Below are 16232 nucleotides of genomic sequence, written 5' to 3'. Positions count from 1 at the left end.
GGTAGTCCATAGTAAGTATGCAATTAATATTAGCTACTATTATTACTGCTGCTGTTGCTGCTACTACTACCACAATTACTATTATTACCACTAATAATACTGCTAAGTGTGGAATTCATTCTTTTCGCTTTTGGAATGCTGGAAGACATTTGTTTTTCTCCACTTTTCCAGAACCTTTTCAATCTCTACATTTTAATAAAAATCTTTATCCAATCATATACAATTTATTCTAAAGACAAGACTTTTAGTTGTTTAAAGCATCCTAGATGTTTGCTCATCCAATGTTCATTTATCTTTGGTTCTATTTATGTTCATTCCTATCCCTTTCCTTCTGCAGATTATTCTTATCAGATAATTCTCAAGAAAAATGAGAGTCCATTTACTTTTCTTTTTATCCCTCAGTGTTACATTACTGAACATAGTTAAGTTTATCTTTTTCTCGTTCATCATATTGCTGTAATGGGAAAAGCATATTGTTTGTATGACTCTGCTCAATTGGATTATGCCTCCCTTTTGACTATCTTAGTGTGTACACAGTAATTTTATAACATTCTTTGCTATCTGTATTCTATAACTTTTCCTTTTAAATAATACCTTGAGGCTTCTTAGTGCTTACACAGGCTGTTTGCTTATAATAACTGTACAGAATGAGGAGGCAGAATAAATCTATTCTATGTACACCTCAGCCCAGGTCCTTTGCCTAGTCTGTATTATGAATAGGGGGACATGGAGTTGAGGGAAAAAAAACTAATAATGATACCTATAATTTTTTTTTTTCTACACATGAAACTCTGGTAAGTTTGGTAAGTTCTTTACTCATTTTATTCTCACAAAATCCTAAAATGTAGGTAAAAGTATATCTTCTACTTCTTAGCAGGGAAACTGAGGCTCTGAGAGGTTGAGTAACTTGACAGTATCACTCCATGTGTGAATGCAACAGTTGACATTTAAACTTAGGCAATCTGGCTCCAAAACCTAAACTCCTAACTTCTATGTTGTTTTATTTCTATAACTTCATTATAGAGACACCATTTTTAAGATATTCATCTCCCTTTATTTTAGGATTGAAAACATCTGTGATTATAGTTAAAATTATAGCATTTTTAAGTTTATCTCTTCTCTCAAAACATTCTATCTTTCAGAATTTCAAGCTAGGAATTTCTTTATTCTGAACATTTTAAAGCCTGTCTTCCTAAAGATGGCAGCTCACACTGGACTCTTCCTTCCAGCCCTTTGCTACTATAAACAATAAAGTGAAATGGCATGGCTTCGTCTCCCTAAGTTTCTATCATACTTTTCTAACCAGGAACCAATCAGTTACTTCCTATTGATGAGAATCATATAAATTGATGTAATCATTCTAACTCTTTCTTCTGTTTTCTCTCAAATAGGATTGGAAAAACTCAAGAAGTTTTCAATCCCTCTGTATTTAGTTGAAAAAGGTTTTGTGCAAATAAGCTTAGTTGAGCCTCCTTTTTCAGAATTCTAATTCATTTCTGCACCAGGTTATTATCTGTATCAGGAAGGCATCATTTATTTATTTATTTGTTTGTTTGTTTATTTATTTTTGGCCATGGCCCATGGCATGTGGGATCTTAGTTCCCCAACCAGGGATCGAACCCTTACCCGCTGCATTGGAAGTGCAGAGTCTTAACAGCTAGACTGCCAGGGAAGTTCCATCATTCATTTCTTTTAGTTGGCTGGAAACCCAAAGTGAAGTCTTATATCATTTCGCTTTCTCTATTACACTTTATTTTCCTTAACTCCTATGTTCTATGCAATTCTATAAAGGAGTGATTGAAAAAAACCTATTCCTCTTGGGTAAACAGGCCTTAGATGAAATCTCCTTAGATCCTAGATTGTCTTCAGCCTGTGGCCTTTAGTAAAGTACAATCTTCTCTCTTTTGAGAGTCAATAGATATTTATCCCCTATAGTGATTCAAAACCTGTGCTAAGCACTTTACAAGCATTATTTCATCTAGTCCTCACAACAAACATACAAGATTTTATAATCATTTAAAGGAAAGGAACTGGTGAAACAACCTTTCAGTGATCAGTTGGGGTTCTGCCAGATTATCTGGTTCTGAGACCAATTCTCTCCTCTTTAAACAATAGTTTTTCCAGGTTTGTCATCTGTCCAATGAAGGACTCTCAACCCTACTAGTCAGTAGATCTATGAAGTCAGTCATCAAAAGGACCAGATACCCAGAATGGAATCCTTTTGTAAACCTGGTGACCTAGGATCTATCTTTGGGAGCACACACCAGCCAAAAATGGGAGCAGAGTAGAAAATATATGGCCTGAGTAGTGAAGAAGTAAGTAATCTCATCTATATGAAAAGACAGTGAAAAAAAGAAGTGAGAACAGGAAAAGAAAATAGCAAATATTTGGGTAGAGTGAAATAAATGCTATGTAAAGAAACTGCAAGTGACAAAGGGAATTTGTATGGGTTTCCAAAGCACATGGGAAAGGTCAGTAAAACTCATAGCAACTGAGCAGTCATTAAACAAGGGGCATTTGATCAAGACAGAAAAAGTGAGACATAAGATGTTAATCATGCTGGGTTTTCTCTCCCAATTGGATTCTGTCCCTTGGGATAACAATTGGTGGTATAATACACAACGATAATGCTGTATCATACTCATTATCAATTGTTTTTCTATAACAAAGTACTAAATTGCCTTGCATTTTCTGCAAAAGCATTATATTTTCCCTTCTTTTATATGGCTTTCATATTTTTGTTTATTAACAGTTCTATTGTCTGCAGACCAAATGATTTGGGGGAGGTCAGGACAAAGAATTAAAATTAAAAATATGCTTTCGAAAATTATATTTATCCAAAAGTAATCAGTGTCTAATGCTCAACTTATTGCAATGCTGAAGGACTTCCCCAAACTTTTACCTACATGATTCCATGATTTCAGTAAGAAAAGTAGCAAACTGGGCAAGAACAGGCTCCCTGTTTTCCCTCAGATGATGTTTAAAGGATACCAGATCATTGTGATCATTGAAAATAATAAATAAGTAACTTGCTTGCAGTATTTTCTTATGGTCCTTTTCTACTATCAGTCAAAATATGAGTCAGAATTATCAAAAAGCATCATAACCTCTAGAAAGAAATTCCAGAAGGTTCTCATGCTTTTTTTATAACTCTGCTTCCAAATGGAATGTCAGAGCAAAGTCAAATAGATAAGGGGGCAATGGACCCTGTAAACAGAAACCTCCTACAAAGGAAGTCCAGTATTTTTCCACTCAACTTTGAATCCTAGTAGAGGTAAGCAGACAAAACAAGATAAAGAGGAAAGCCTTAAACATTTGAAGAATAAACTCTGAACTCCAAAGAAAACAGATTTAAAAGCCTAACTTATTCAAGAGAATGATTAAGAAGAAAAAAAGAGAACAAGGGAATATGCTCATAAAAGACAATAAATTTTTAAAAAATGTAATTTATAAAGTAACACTGAAAATAATTTACAGCTTCTGAATTCCTCCCCCCAAAATCACATGATATTTGTAATCAAAAAATAAGAATTACAGCTGTTAGCTAAGGAAAAGTATGCAATTGCACAGTCTAGTCTTCGGCAATTTTTTATCTTGTTTTACCATTTCCCATAAATCCACAGGTATTACAAGGCACATGTTTTTTTAATGTGACTCTGTTTTGAAATCACAGTTGGTCTTCCCAGTTACATTAGCAGCAGAAGAAAAAATATGTCATAACTAAAAATCTAATATAAAGCATCAGTATTAAATCCAATATGGGACATGTTATAAAATGAACTCAATGCTTCAGTAGATAAAGTTAGTTATCCAGGCTGAGAGAGTGTTAGTAAATAGAAATTACTATTTTACATCAATTTATTTGTTTGTTAAATTATCATCATTATTATTATCATCATCATTCAATAAGGAACTTGGAAAACTGACTTCTTCATCAACTTTCCTTACCCATGAGAGACAGAAGAATGGTGGAGGTTGAAAGTCTTCTGAGATCAAAAGCAGTTGCCCATGTTTGTGACCTTCTCAGATGGAGATAGTTTCCTTTCTGAGGTCCATTTCTAATGATTAATAACCAGATTTACTGATAGCCAGATACAAGCAAGATTTCAAAAATAGAATTATTCTACAAAAGCACCAAGGAAAAAACACATTTGTATATTCTAGCCACTCATTTCACATCCAATTGAATACTGAAATCTCATAAGGTGAAATTTTAAGAATTCATAGGCCCAGATCCCAATCCTAGAGTATTTACTTGAGTAGGTGCTGAGTGAGGATTTCCCTGTGTGATTCGATTTGTGTATTAACAAACCCTCCCTGTGATTCTTATACATGCTAACATTTGATGACCACTACCTTATGCTATCTCATAGAGCTACTCAGAAAGATGAAATAATGAAAACAAAGGAAATACCAATATGAAGCATCTTCTATTATTTTTATTTTATTTATTTATTATTTTTTTTTTTTTTGTGGTACGTGGGCCTCTCACTGACGGGGCCTACTCCCGTTGCGGAGCACAGGCTACGGACGCGCAGGCCCATGGCCCACAGGCCAAGCCGCTCCGCGGCACGTGGGATCTTCCCGAACCTCTGCACGAACCCGTGTTCCCTGCATCGGCAGGCGGATTCTCAATCACTGTGCCACCAGGGAAGCACTATTTTTAACTTTAGCTAAACATGCCTTTAAGCTCCCTCTTATGACAGATGGTTTACAAAAGTACCTGTGTTTTAGCAGCTGTGGGGGAATCTCTTGGGTAACAGGAAATTCCCAATTAGCTGAAAATTATTTTTCAGGAACTAATGTTTGTTAGATGGCAGTGATAATCAAGATAATAATTTGTCTTCTTACATTGTTATGTGGCTTCTGAAATGCTTCATTGAAAATGTATCCATGGTTTTGTGTAGCCATCAGCCTATAACAATGCACCCCAGAAGTGCCAGTTTTTTGTCTCTTGACTATGGCTGCTTTTGAATGACAAACAGAGACCATTATGGCCTACAAAGTCAAATATATTTATTATCTGGCTCTCTAGAGAAAAAGTTTGCTGTCTCCACCAAATCTAAAATATCCAAGAACAAACTGTCTAATTACATTTTCATAGTTTTTCCTCTTCAGAGAAAAACAAAAGGACATTCCTAGCCTAGAGTAAATTGGTACAAGATTTGGATTCCAGGAGAATGAGACTAAATTCCCCATGTAAGATCCTGGCTGTTTATAACAAGCCTGGATGGATTCTATTAACCGTGCTCTGTTCTGTTTTAATGACATGAGTAATTTAGGGACAAATCCTTGGTGGTTAGATCCTGATCATTCCTAAGAGGATTGTTGTTATTTTGATAAAATGTAGACATTTCCCTCTGGAAAAACTACTCTGCCTATTCAAAACTCAGTTTCCAGCATCATCAAACTGTGTTTATCCTCTATTACAGAATACTCTGAAGTTATAAATGGGCATGGTGGATTTGATAGATATTTGATTCCACATTCTCCTGAGACCTTACAAATATGTCAACAAAAGTTGTGGGGGGGGTTCCCAAAAAGGTCACGCACCCACAAAAATAAAAGTAATGAGAAGGATAAAATAGCAATAAAATTCGAGAAGTTGGAAAACTCATGGACAAATGGTAACTGAATTAGCAGGCCACAGAAAGTAGACACCAAGGTGGTGATGTGAAATCCCTTAAGAGGCCCGGCTCCAGAAAGCCTCAGAAGCTGAAGGCACCAGACAGGTGAGAAAGCTCAGGAGAGTAGCTACCAGCTGGAATTTTGTCTGAAATTTCCTACCATTTTAGGAACATAGTATTTATCATTTCTTTTTGAAATATATGATTTATATTGGTCTGAGCTTCGCTAATTACATCAACAAATATTCACATGATTATGCATGACATATCTACCCATATTTCTGATGATTATTTCTAGGTCTATCCCTTTATAACTTTTACAGATGATGAAGTAAATATTTCATCAGAAAAATAACACCCCTTGAAACTCTGGGACTACACAGTGTGATCATTCAAATATATTATACATTTTAAAAAAACATAACTTTAAATTATATTTTAAAATAGCCTGTGTATCTTTGGTTTGCATTTCTCTGATGACTAGCGATGTTGAGCATTTTTTATGTGCCTGTTGGCCATCTGTATATGTTCTTTGGAAAAATGTCTCCTCAAGTCTTCTGCCCATTTTTAATCTGGTTGTTTGTTTTTTTGATATTGAGTTGTCTGTAATATATTTTGGATATTAACTCCTTATTGGTCGTATCATTTGCAAATATTTTCTCCCATTCAGTAGGTTGTCTTTTGGTTTTGCTGATGGTTTCCTTTGTTGTGCAAAAGCTTTTAAGTTTAAGTAGGTCCCATTTGTTTATTTTTGTTTTTGTTTCTGTTGCCATGGGACACAGATCCAGAAAGATATAACTTCATACCAGTCAGAATGGCTATCATCAAAAAGTATACAAATAACAAATATTAGCAAAGAGGTGAAGAAAAGGGAATCCTAGTACACTGTTGGTGGGAATGTAAATTGGTTCAGCTACTGTGGAAAACAGTGTGAAGGTTCCTCAGAAAACTAAAAATAGGACTACCATGTGATCCAGCAATTCCACTCCTGTGTATATATCAGAAGAAAAAGAAAACAGTAATTGGAAAAGGTACATGTACCCCAATGCTTGTAGCAGGATTTACAATAACCAGGTCATAGAAGCAACCTAAGTTAGTGTCCATCAACAGATGAATGGGTAAAGAAGTTGGGGGGTGTGTGTGTGTGTGTGTGTGTGTGTGTGTGTGTGTGTGTATGAAATAGAATATTTCTCAGCCATAAAAAAGAAAGAAACAGACCCACAGATATAGGGAACAAACTAGTGGTTACCAGTGGGGAAAGGGTAGGAGGTAGGGGCAAGACAGGGGTAGAGGATTAAGAAGTACAAACTACTGTGTATAAAATAAGTACACAATAAGGATATATTGTACAGCAGAGGGAAATACAGCCATTATTTTGTCATAACTTTAAATGGAGTATAATCTACAAAAATATTGAATCACTGTGTTGTACACCCAAATTTAATATAACATTGTAAATTAACTATACTTCAATAAAAAAAACATAAAATAAAATATCATGTGTATCAAATTGTCTGATATTGCAAAGGGAAAGTGATATTTAGCTGCAAAAGAGTACCAGGAAACTACTTCTTGCTTAGAGCTAGATGCTCAAAATACAGGCCCTTTATTTAACTGTGGATCTTATTTTCCCATATGCATTGAATGAGTCTTAAGACATCCTTAATTCTCTGATCTGTTTTGTTTGGTGATACGACAAATATGTTTAGTTACTTTAGGAGCATCTCAGTTTCCTTAACTTCATCATTCTACTTTCTTCTGTATTGGGTCTGCACCCCTTCTAAGGTTCAATGATTTCTGATCCTTTTAATGAATATTTGATCATTTCAGTTTTATACAAATGACATCAAATTTTACTTCATATTTGTCGAGTTGGTAGAGCAGTGGAGATGCTAGAAGGAGCAGATGCCTCACTAAGGGTCTTCTTCCCCTCTTTCGAGTTAATGAGCATACAAGTGTATAAATTAGAAAGGTACAGAAAAATTATCTTCCTGTTCATTTCAGTTTGTATTTTCTATAAAGATCATGGGGGATATTATACGATGACCTATTTCTCACCGATATAGTGATAAGGGATGCATATACAAAACAAGATACCAGATACAGCTTCAAAGTTTCCACTGCTCATCAACTCCTCTCTTAACAGCTAATTAGTATGTCATTTAAACATATTTTTTAAGATATAACTTTATAATTTGTGTATTGATTTGGAAAAAAAAATCTCTAATTAAATAAGTCAAAAGCCAGTTAAAATGTGACATGAACTAATCTAAGAATGGATCCAATGTACTAGTGAAAAAAAGTGAACACAATTTAGGATCTGTCAAAATTAATATGGGGAAGAAAATTGTTTTTAATGGATAGCAATTCTAGGCTTCTGGAGGGATACAGTATTTAAATAAAGACTCAATCTTGGAACATATCTATGAAATGAGCAGTCTTTTAAGTAGCACAACACCAGATGCAGCAATAAATAAAACACACATCATTTCAATGGCTTAAATAATAGAAAAGTATTACTTTTTCCACATAATATACCAAGGCATTTGTTCCTGGGTTGTAGACAGCTGCTCTGTCTTTTTATTAGTGGCCAGCTGATTTTTGTTCTGCATTTTTAATTGTTGACTTCTCAGGTTATCCTGTGTGTGACAATCAGGTGATGGAGTAAGAAAGAAAATTGTGGACTGTTGCACCAGAAATGACCCACACTTATTTCTGCTCACATTCTGTTGGTCATAAGTAGTCACATGACCCTACCATAAGGTAAGGGAACCTAAGGAATAAAATCCTTGGGCAGGAAGTTGTTCTCTAACATCAGCTCTATATAGAGGTTCAGAAAATTATCTTAAGCCAAATCCAGCCTACTGCCTATTTTTGTGGGACCCACAAGCTAACAATATGTTTTATACTTTTAAATGGTTGTTATATAAGTACCTACAGTATGTCCTCTATTTTGCCTGTAGACCTGTAAAGTATCAAATATTTACCATTTGGATCAGGACAGAAAAATCTGCTGAGTCTGGCATACACTATGTGAAAAAATAATCCCTGACTTAGGTTTTTCAGCCCTTCTGGCCTCCAAATTCCTATGTGTAGACCTTTCCCACACAGAGAAGCTTTACACTCTCTCTAGGGGAACCACCTTAAGTGCTACCCAGTTATGGCATCCAGCTCAAGGTCTAGGATTTCTACTTTCCAGTCCAGATAGGGCTCCTCCTGCTCTAGAAAATCATAAAGTGCAAGTTATCATCCCACATCCACTCATTTCTTCACAATCAGAATAAAATGATGAAGCAAGGTTAGCACATGATCATTATCATCCATGACAAGGGAAAATAGGAGACTCAATAGCAACACACAGAGAAATAATGGAAAACCTCCTGTAGGTGTTAATCCCTTAGCACTGGAAGCATTTCATTCAGTAGACCCCAAGGAATGCCCTTGTCCATTGTTCCCTGCAGCCCTTGACTCTGACTTCTGGAAGATTTCTTCCTAAGCATTATTCTCTGTGGTCACATCTAAAGTAAGCATTAGGAAGTAATTCCTTCCTAGTGGGCTTCTCAGATTTCCCAGCTCCCTTCATGCTCATACAATTTTTGGAGCCCAAGTCTTGGTTTAAAGGCTCCAGTACTCAAAGATTTCTTTTGTTTGGGCTCATGGCTTCTTCATAATATAGTTCCCTTCAAAAGACTGAAGGCCTCTGAATTAAAGTTGCCAGATAAAATACAGGATGCCCAGTGAAATTTGAGTTTCAGATAAACAACAAATGATGTTTTAATATAAGCATGCTCCCTGTAATAGTTTCTATAATAAATATAATATATGATATTTGGGACACACTTATACTAAAATAGTATTTATTATTTATCTGAAATTTTAATTTAACTAGGTGTTTTGAATTTTCATTTGTTAAATCTGGCAACCCTACCCTGAATTCTTTGTGTTCATGTTTCAATAATAAAACCCAAAGTTCTTTCTAGATACTGTCCTCAACCTGATTCATGCATTGGTTTCTTAGGCCTAAGAGTTCTCCCTTTCAAGTTCGTGCGGGCTACATTGCCACTATACAAATAGGATGGCAAGGAAGATCCACAATTCATATGATCTTTGATGTAGTGCTGAGTCTTAATGGGTCCTTGAAACTAAAAGGTTTTTAGGTCTCTCTCTTCCCATTTGGGCAATGGAGGCCTTTCCGGTATGAGAGGCCCCAAATTCCTGCACAATTTTAATCTCTTCTAAGTATGCTCCCAATCAAACCAATTGTTGCTTGAACTCATCTCTTTCTTTGTGAAAATTTACTAAACTCAGCAAATGACAACCAACATAAGCTATTAATAGCTGACTTTCCAACCTTTTCCCCTACAAGCTTAGTAAACAACTAGTTGGCATTCCAATGTATTACAGGCAAAATTTTACGCAACATTTTTAATGTTTTGCCATTACAGTACATGGTTCTTTCTGCAGCATAAGTTTTCTCTTTGATTGCTGCCTGATTTGCTAAATCAGTACCATATATTTTAGGTTTTTATTACAGCAGCACCCACCGAATACAACAATTTTTATACAGCTTAAGAGTAATGCTAGCTGCTTTACAAATGAACTGCATAATCTCAGTGGTTTGACACAGGAGAGGCTATTTCTCAATTAAGTAACAGTCCCCTGAAGATGCTTTATCATGAGGGCTAATTGAGTGAGGAAAGTGCTTCTGCTCCATTCACTCACTTAGGGATTCAGATGGATAAAAGATCCATAATCTTCAGTAAGATGTTGCCTTGGGCTTTGACGTCCAAAAGGCAGAAAGGAAAAAACAATGGAGAAGGCACATGTGCTTTTCCCTTCTTTGATCAGGAAAATGCACCCTAGCATACTCTGACAAGGAGAAATAATAAAATGTCCCACTTAGATGCAAGGGGACTGAGGCATGTAGACCCTGATTAGGCAACTGTGGGTGATGACATGAAGTTTTGATAAATATCTGGTCATTTATGTGACAAATACCTCTTCCTATCTCATCCCAAAGAGTCATACAACAACAAAAACACTTACTGAAGTTCTGTTATTTGCAAAGTACTGCAATGGATGTTAAAAATACCAGATAAAAACAAAATCCATGGTTCATGCTGAACACTAGTTATATGCTGTGTTAGTTTTCTGGGGCTGCCATAAAAATGCCACAGACTGGGTTGCTTAATCAACAGAAATTTATTTTCTTATATTTCTGGAAGCTAGACATTCAAGATCAAGATGTCCATAGGGTTAGTTTCTTCTGAGGTCCATGGAGGAAGGATCTTTTCCAGGCCTTTCTCTTTGGCTTGCAGCTGTCCATCTTCTCCATGTGTCTTCACATAGTCTTCCCTCTGTGTACATGTCCTAATCTCTTCTTGTAAGAACATCAGTCATATTGGCTTAAAGTCCACTCTTCAGACCTCATTTTAACTCAGTTATCTTTTTAAAGACCCTATCTCCAAATACAGTCACTTTCTGAGGTACTGGGGGTTAGGAATTCAACATAATTTGGGGGGACCACATGTCTTAGAAAATACGTTTTATTTTTTTCTTATTCCTTTTCCTACACGGAATGGTTTATAAGAATTATCCCTCCAAGCTTAACATCTTGTGATGGTTAATTTCATGTGCTCACTTGACTGGGCTAAGGCATGCTCGGATAGCTGGTAAAATTTAATTTCTGTGTGTATCTATGAGGGTATCTCTGAAAGAGGTCTGTCTGCTTGAGCTGAGACATCCATCTTCTCCTGTCCTTCAGATACGATGCTCCAGGTCCTTGGACCTTCAGAATCTGACTGGGCCTACAACTTATACCATTACCGCCTTCTCCCCCTACCCTGGTTCTCAGGCCTTAGGACTCAGACTGAATTACACCACTGGGTCTCCCGGTTCTCCAGCTTGCAGATGGCAGATCATGGGACTTACCAGCTTCCATAATCGTGTGAGCCAATTCCTACAATAAATCTCCTCTCTTATATATCTCTCTATAATCCTATTGGTTCTGTTTCTCCAGAGAGCTCTGACTAATACACTTCTGAAGTTATTTTTTTTAATCAGAGAGAAAAAAATTTCTTAGAGAGGAATAATCTCCCTAGATAAGAATAATTAAACTATAATTAACTTAGAAAATAATAATCAACAATAATGTAAGTTATTTCCTCTATACCTTTAGGGATAAAATACACTATTAAAACAGTGTAAACGTGTCAAAGAACAAAGTTTGACTTGTCCACATAGGAAAAAGACAATAAATAATACACTAACATTACTCAGTTTAAGAGGACTGGTTTTATTCCTTTTAGTTTGTACTATTTGTAAAGAGTAGACATCTTAAGACTTTATCAGGGATGATAAGTACTTCTAGCATATAAAATATCCCTTCATGTTAAACATTTCAGGTATTGAAGGGCCTGAGAGACTCCAGATTGTGTGAACTTTCTCTGTGGTCTTGAGTTCTAGGATAGCTATTAAATACAGTCATTATAATAATAACATGAAAATCACTTTTTTAAATTCAAATGGGATTACAAAGTCCATACAACCAATGTGTAAATGATTGGAAAGCAGAGAAATCAGACTTAGAATCCATGAATACATTTAAATTTCCTGCAGATATAATGTAATTTAATTGCAATTAATCCTTAAGTCTTTCCAGAAGAGTGATAAAGAACTCTCATGCCAAGTGAGAAGAAACATCTGAGAAAGAAATGTTAAGAAAAACTCCATGATCTAAAATTAAAATTTAAAATCAACCTTGCTGACTCTCTTACATAAATCCACCATGATTGCCTCAGAGTAATCACGGCACGCATCTTACTTTTCTTTTCCAGTCTTGTTAATAAATCAATCCACTTCCCATCATCTCTTTCCATTTTATGTCCCTGGCCATACATATCCACATTTCTGGCCTGACCCTCAGATGTAGGTGTCAGATCTGTGACCATAAAATAATTTCCCTGTGGCTGAAGCAATCCTGCCTACGTAGGGAGGAAACCCACAGTTATGGTTCATGTAAAATAATCGCAAATGTGCAAGGCTATTTGGCTCAATCTCTGTAATCCACGAGAACAAATGAACAAAAACATCAGAGAAGTAGCTGACAAAGCCCTCTTTACATGCTGCAATATTTATTCCAAAAATCTTTAAGAAAATCCTACTTTCTGCAGAGTATTGTTTTAACCAATGAACATAAGGGAGTGAGATGTTTTCTCTGAGCTAAGAGGAAACTGACCCAGAAGTGAACTATAGCAAGAATCTTGATTTGGCACTTAGAAAAGAAACTTTCTCACCAGTCAGCCAGAATCCATCTTTTCTTTGCCAGTTTAAAAAATAAGGATCATAAGAGTTACACAGGTGCTGCTGGTGGGCTAATTATAGGTGCCAAGTCAAATGAGTCTTCTTTGGCATCAAGTCAGTTCAGTTTTATGATGTCTTGACTCAGTTATAAAAATACATCCTTCCATTAGCAGGAATGTTATACCAAAGGTGCAACTCAGTACTGTATGGAGTTTAGTTCACCTGAAGTTTACCAGTTAACTTTGCACCTTCCCAATTAGGTAACAATAACATTGTCCAGAGATCCATAGATAGATCTGCCCTTAATAAAACTGCCATCAGACTGAATGAGGGTGACTCGACCTCAGCACTACTGACACTTACAGTCCAGATAATTCTTTATTGTGAGGTACTCCACTGCTCATTAAAAGACATTTAGCAGCATCCCTGGGTGCTATTCAATAGATGCCAGTCTTGTTCCCCCAGTTATGACGATCAACAATGACCCCAGATATTGCCAAGTGTCCCTGGGCAGGGTGAGAGGGAAAATAACTCTGGTTAAAAACTGTTATTCTAATTATGAGGTTGGGATTAACATATACACACTACTGTATATAAAACAAATAACCAAGGTCCTACTGTATAGCACAGGGAACTCTACTCAATATTTTGTAATAACCTAATACATATATATATTCATTACATATATATATATATATATATATATATATATATATATATATAAAACTGGATCACTGTGCTGTATACCTGAAACTCACACGGTATTGTAAATCAACTATATTTCAATTAAAAAAAAACAATGAAACTTTAAAAAAAACATTTATCTAAAATAGGCATGCTACACAGGAATGCCTGCATAATTTCTGGGGCCCAATGTAAAATAAACATGTGGGCCCCTTTTTCAAAAATATTAAGAATTCTAAGATGGCTGCAGCAAAACGTTAAACTAAGCATTGGGTCTTTCTTTGTAAGCACAAGGTCTTATGTGCCTGCATAGGTCATAAGTTCACAAAATTGGCTCTGATGCTACATTATTCCACCCCATTCCTCAACATCATAATGCCAATAACACACATTTGTAAACTTTATAACTTATAGAGGCCTAGTTCACATTTGTCGACTCCCCACATGCTTTCCCCATGTACGTATTAGGTAGTTGCTTTCACCACCACCTTAATTCTAAGCTCCTTGCCCATATCCATCCTGTTTGCCATCTTCCCATGTACTAATCTCTTTACTTTTCCTCCCATTTCTTCATTTATGTGGTCATTGGAACAGGGCAAGAGCATTCAGTTTAATGACTAGTTCTCCTTCAACCAGCACTCCACTGCCAAGTCTCCACCAAATACCAAAGCATCAGGCTTCCTTGGGAAGGTTCTTATCCCCACTCTGTATCCACCCACCTCCCACAAAAGGCTGTGTGCCTCCCTACATCCTTACCTCAGCCCTAGCCCCGAGGACTCCAAAATAATTGACCACAATCAACTTGATGAACACAATTCCGCAACTTGGACCATTTTGTTTTGACCAAAAGCAACTGCACCACTTACTGAGTTCTTTCTAAGGTGGTAGACTTCAGTTCTTGAAGCAGTATTACATCAGCATTTTGCAGGTGAAGAAGCCAAGTCTTTGCAAAGTTTAATAGAAAAACTAAAGTCTGCCTAAAGTCACACAGTAAAACTTAGGATTTGAAGCCATGTTTATGTAACTTCAAACCCTTGAACTTAACCACTATCTTACCTCCCCTTAACCTTTCTTCTGATTATGGAGTATGTTTTATTATGAGTCCTTCTATAACACCCATTAGCTGTGAAGATGTGTTTCAAAACCAAACCAAAATTAGAAAAATTTTGGCTTGGTATTAGTAAGTGATTATTCAACAGGAAGAAAATATTGTATCAGGCAAGTCTCATATTGATGCTCTAATATTTTATCACTTCTCAAAATAGAAAACTAAGTAATCTCAAAACTGGCTTTTTTGAAGATATCAGCATTCTTCAACACAAAACTTTATTTACTTCTATTCCACGATTGATCAACATTAATATTTGGTTTCCAAGTATATGTCATAATCGGCTCACCCAGAAATATAAAAATAATTTTAAAAGTGAAATGTATTTGATTTCATTTTTTTGTTACTAGAGTAATCACAATTTCTGATATAATTTCCTATTTATCTGATGTAAAATATTATTTTACTGTGTATTTTCACTCTCAAATCTAGAACATTTCTTAATAACTTTTCCTTCAAAATTTTTTACACTGTCTAATGAAACATTTTTCCTTCTGAGATATATATGTATCAACTTTCTACTAAAATTTATGATTCCCTTGTTTATATGGATTGGCATTTTATAAGTCCATTCTGCTGAGATAAATTTCTGGACCCTGAGTCCCTGTGCCACCAGTTTTTTACAGTAAATGATGACCATTAAACTTAGCCATTGTGAAACAATCCCACGAGAAAAGATGGAAAAATGTAGAATAATATAATAATGAACATCTTTGTATTTTTTTCAGTGTATTGAATATACCACAGCCATCTGTAGGTCACAGGCCCTGCACGAGAAAAACACTCTAAGGTCCAAGAATGTGTGAGAAAGTAAAGCCATTCAACATCCAACGTCAGAAGAGTCATTTGTTTCATCCATATAGCCATTCCAAATTCTTGAGCAGTTAGGGAAAATCTAAGAGGAAAAGAAATTCTTTTGTCAATTGAAACTGGTAAAATGTGAGAAGCGTCTCTAAGCACTGGATGGAAAGATGTCCACTCATAAATCTCTCCACTGTGGTAAACTGCAAAGTTGTATATACAGAAATGAAATTTGGGAGACAGCTGATCAAGCACTGTAAGAAGGTTTTTGGATAACTTTTTATAAATAATGAAAATGCATAAATATCACCATTCACAGGATCAAGAATCATGAAACAGAAAAAAAGCAAAAACATAAAGTGATCAAAAGCCACTTACTATCCTTTTAAATATTCAAATAGAGTTTACATACAGAAGGAAAAATTCAATATTATTTTCATGGTCGGTGTTTTATACCATTCACTATTTCTATGAATTTTATCAACTTCCATTTTCCAGAAATTGTTAATGTCTCTCTCTGAACCAACTTCCCATTTCTTTAGTTTATTAACTGCATTTTAGTTCAGTAGCTCTACTATTCTAGAAAAGTAGATAAAAAAAAAACTCTCTTCCCTTCCATTCACACTTTCACAATCAAATTTCTACAAAGAGTACTTGGATTATCACTTGTTTAAAATTCCCATTTTCTCCTTAACCAATTGAAATCTGAT

General features: G+C 35.6%; 1 non-coding gene across 1 annotated transcript; it reads left to right on the top strand.

Annotated features, from left to right (window-relative positions):
• Window positions 1-599: 599 nt before the first annotated feature.
• Window positions 600-730, top strand: LOC136122977 (small nucleolar RNA SNORA51). The gene has a single exon (XR_010655866.1). It is a non-coding gene; the product is annotated as a small nucleolar RNA SNORA51 (small nucleolar RNA).
• The last annotated feature ends 15502 nt before the right edge of the window (window positions 731-16232 follow it).

Source organism: Phocoena phocoena, chromosome 4 (assembly GCF_963924675.1).
Source record: "Phocoena phocoena chromosome 4, mPhoPho1.1, whole genome shotgun sequence".
In the NCBI taxonomy this organism is placed as follows: Eukaryota; Metazoa; Chordata; class Mammalia; order Artiodactyla; family Phocoenidae; genus Phocoena; species Phocoena phocoena.
This window is presented reverse-complemented; position numbering and strand designations above follow the sequence as displayed.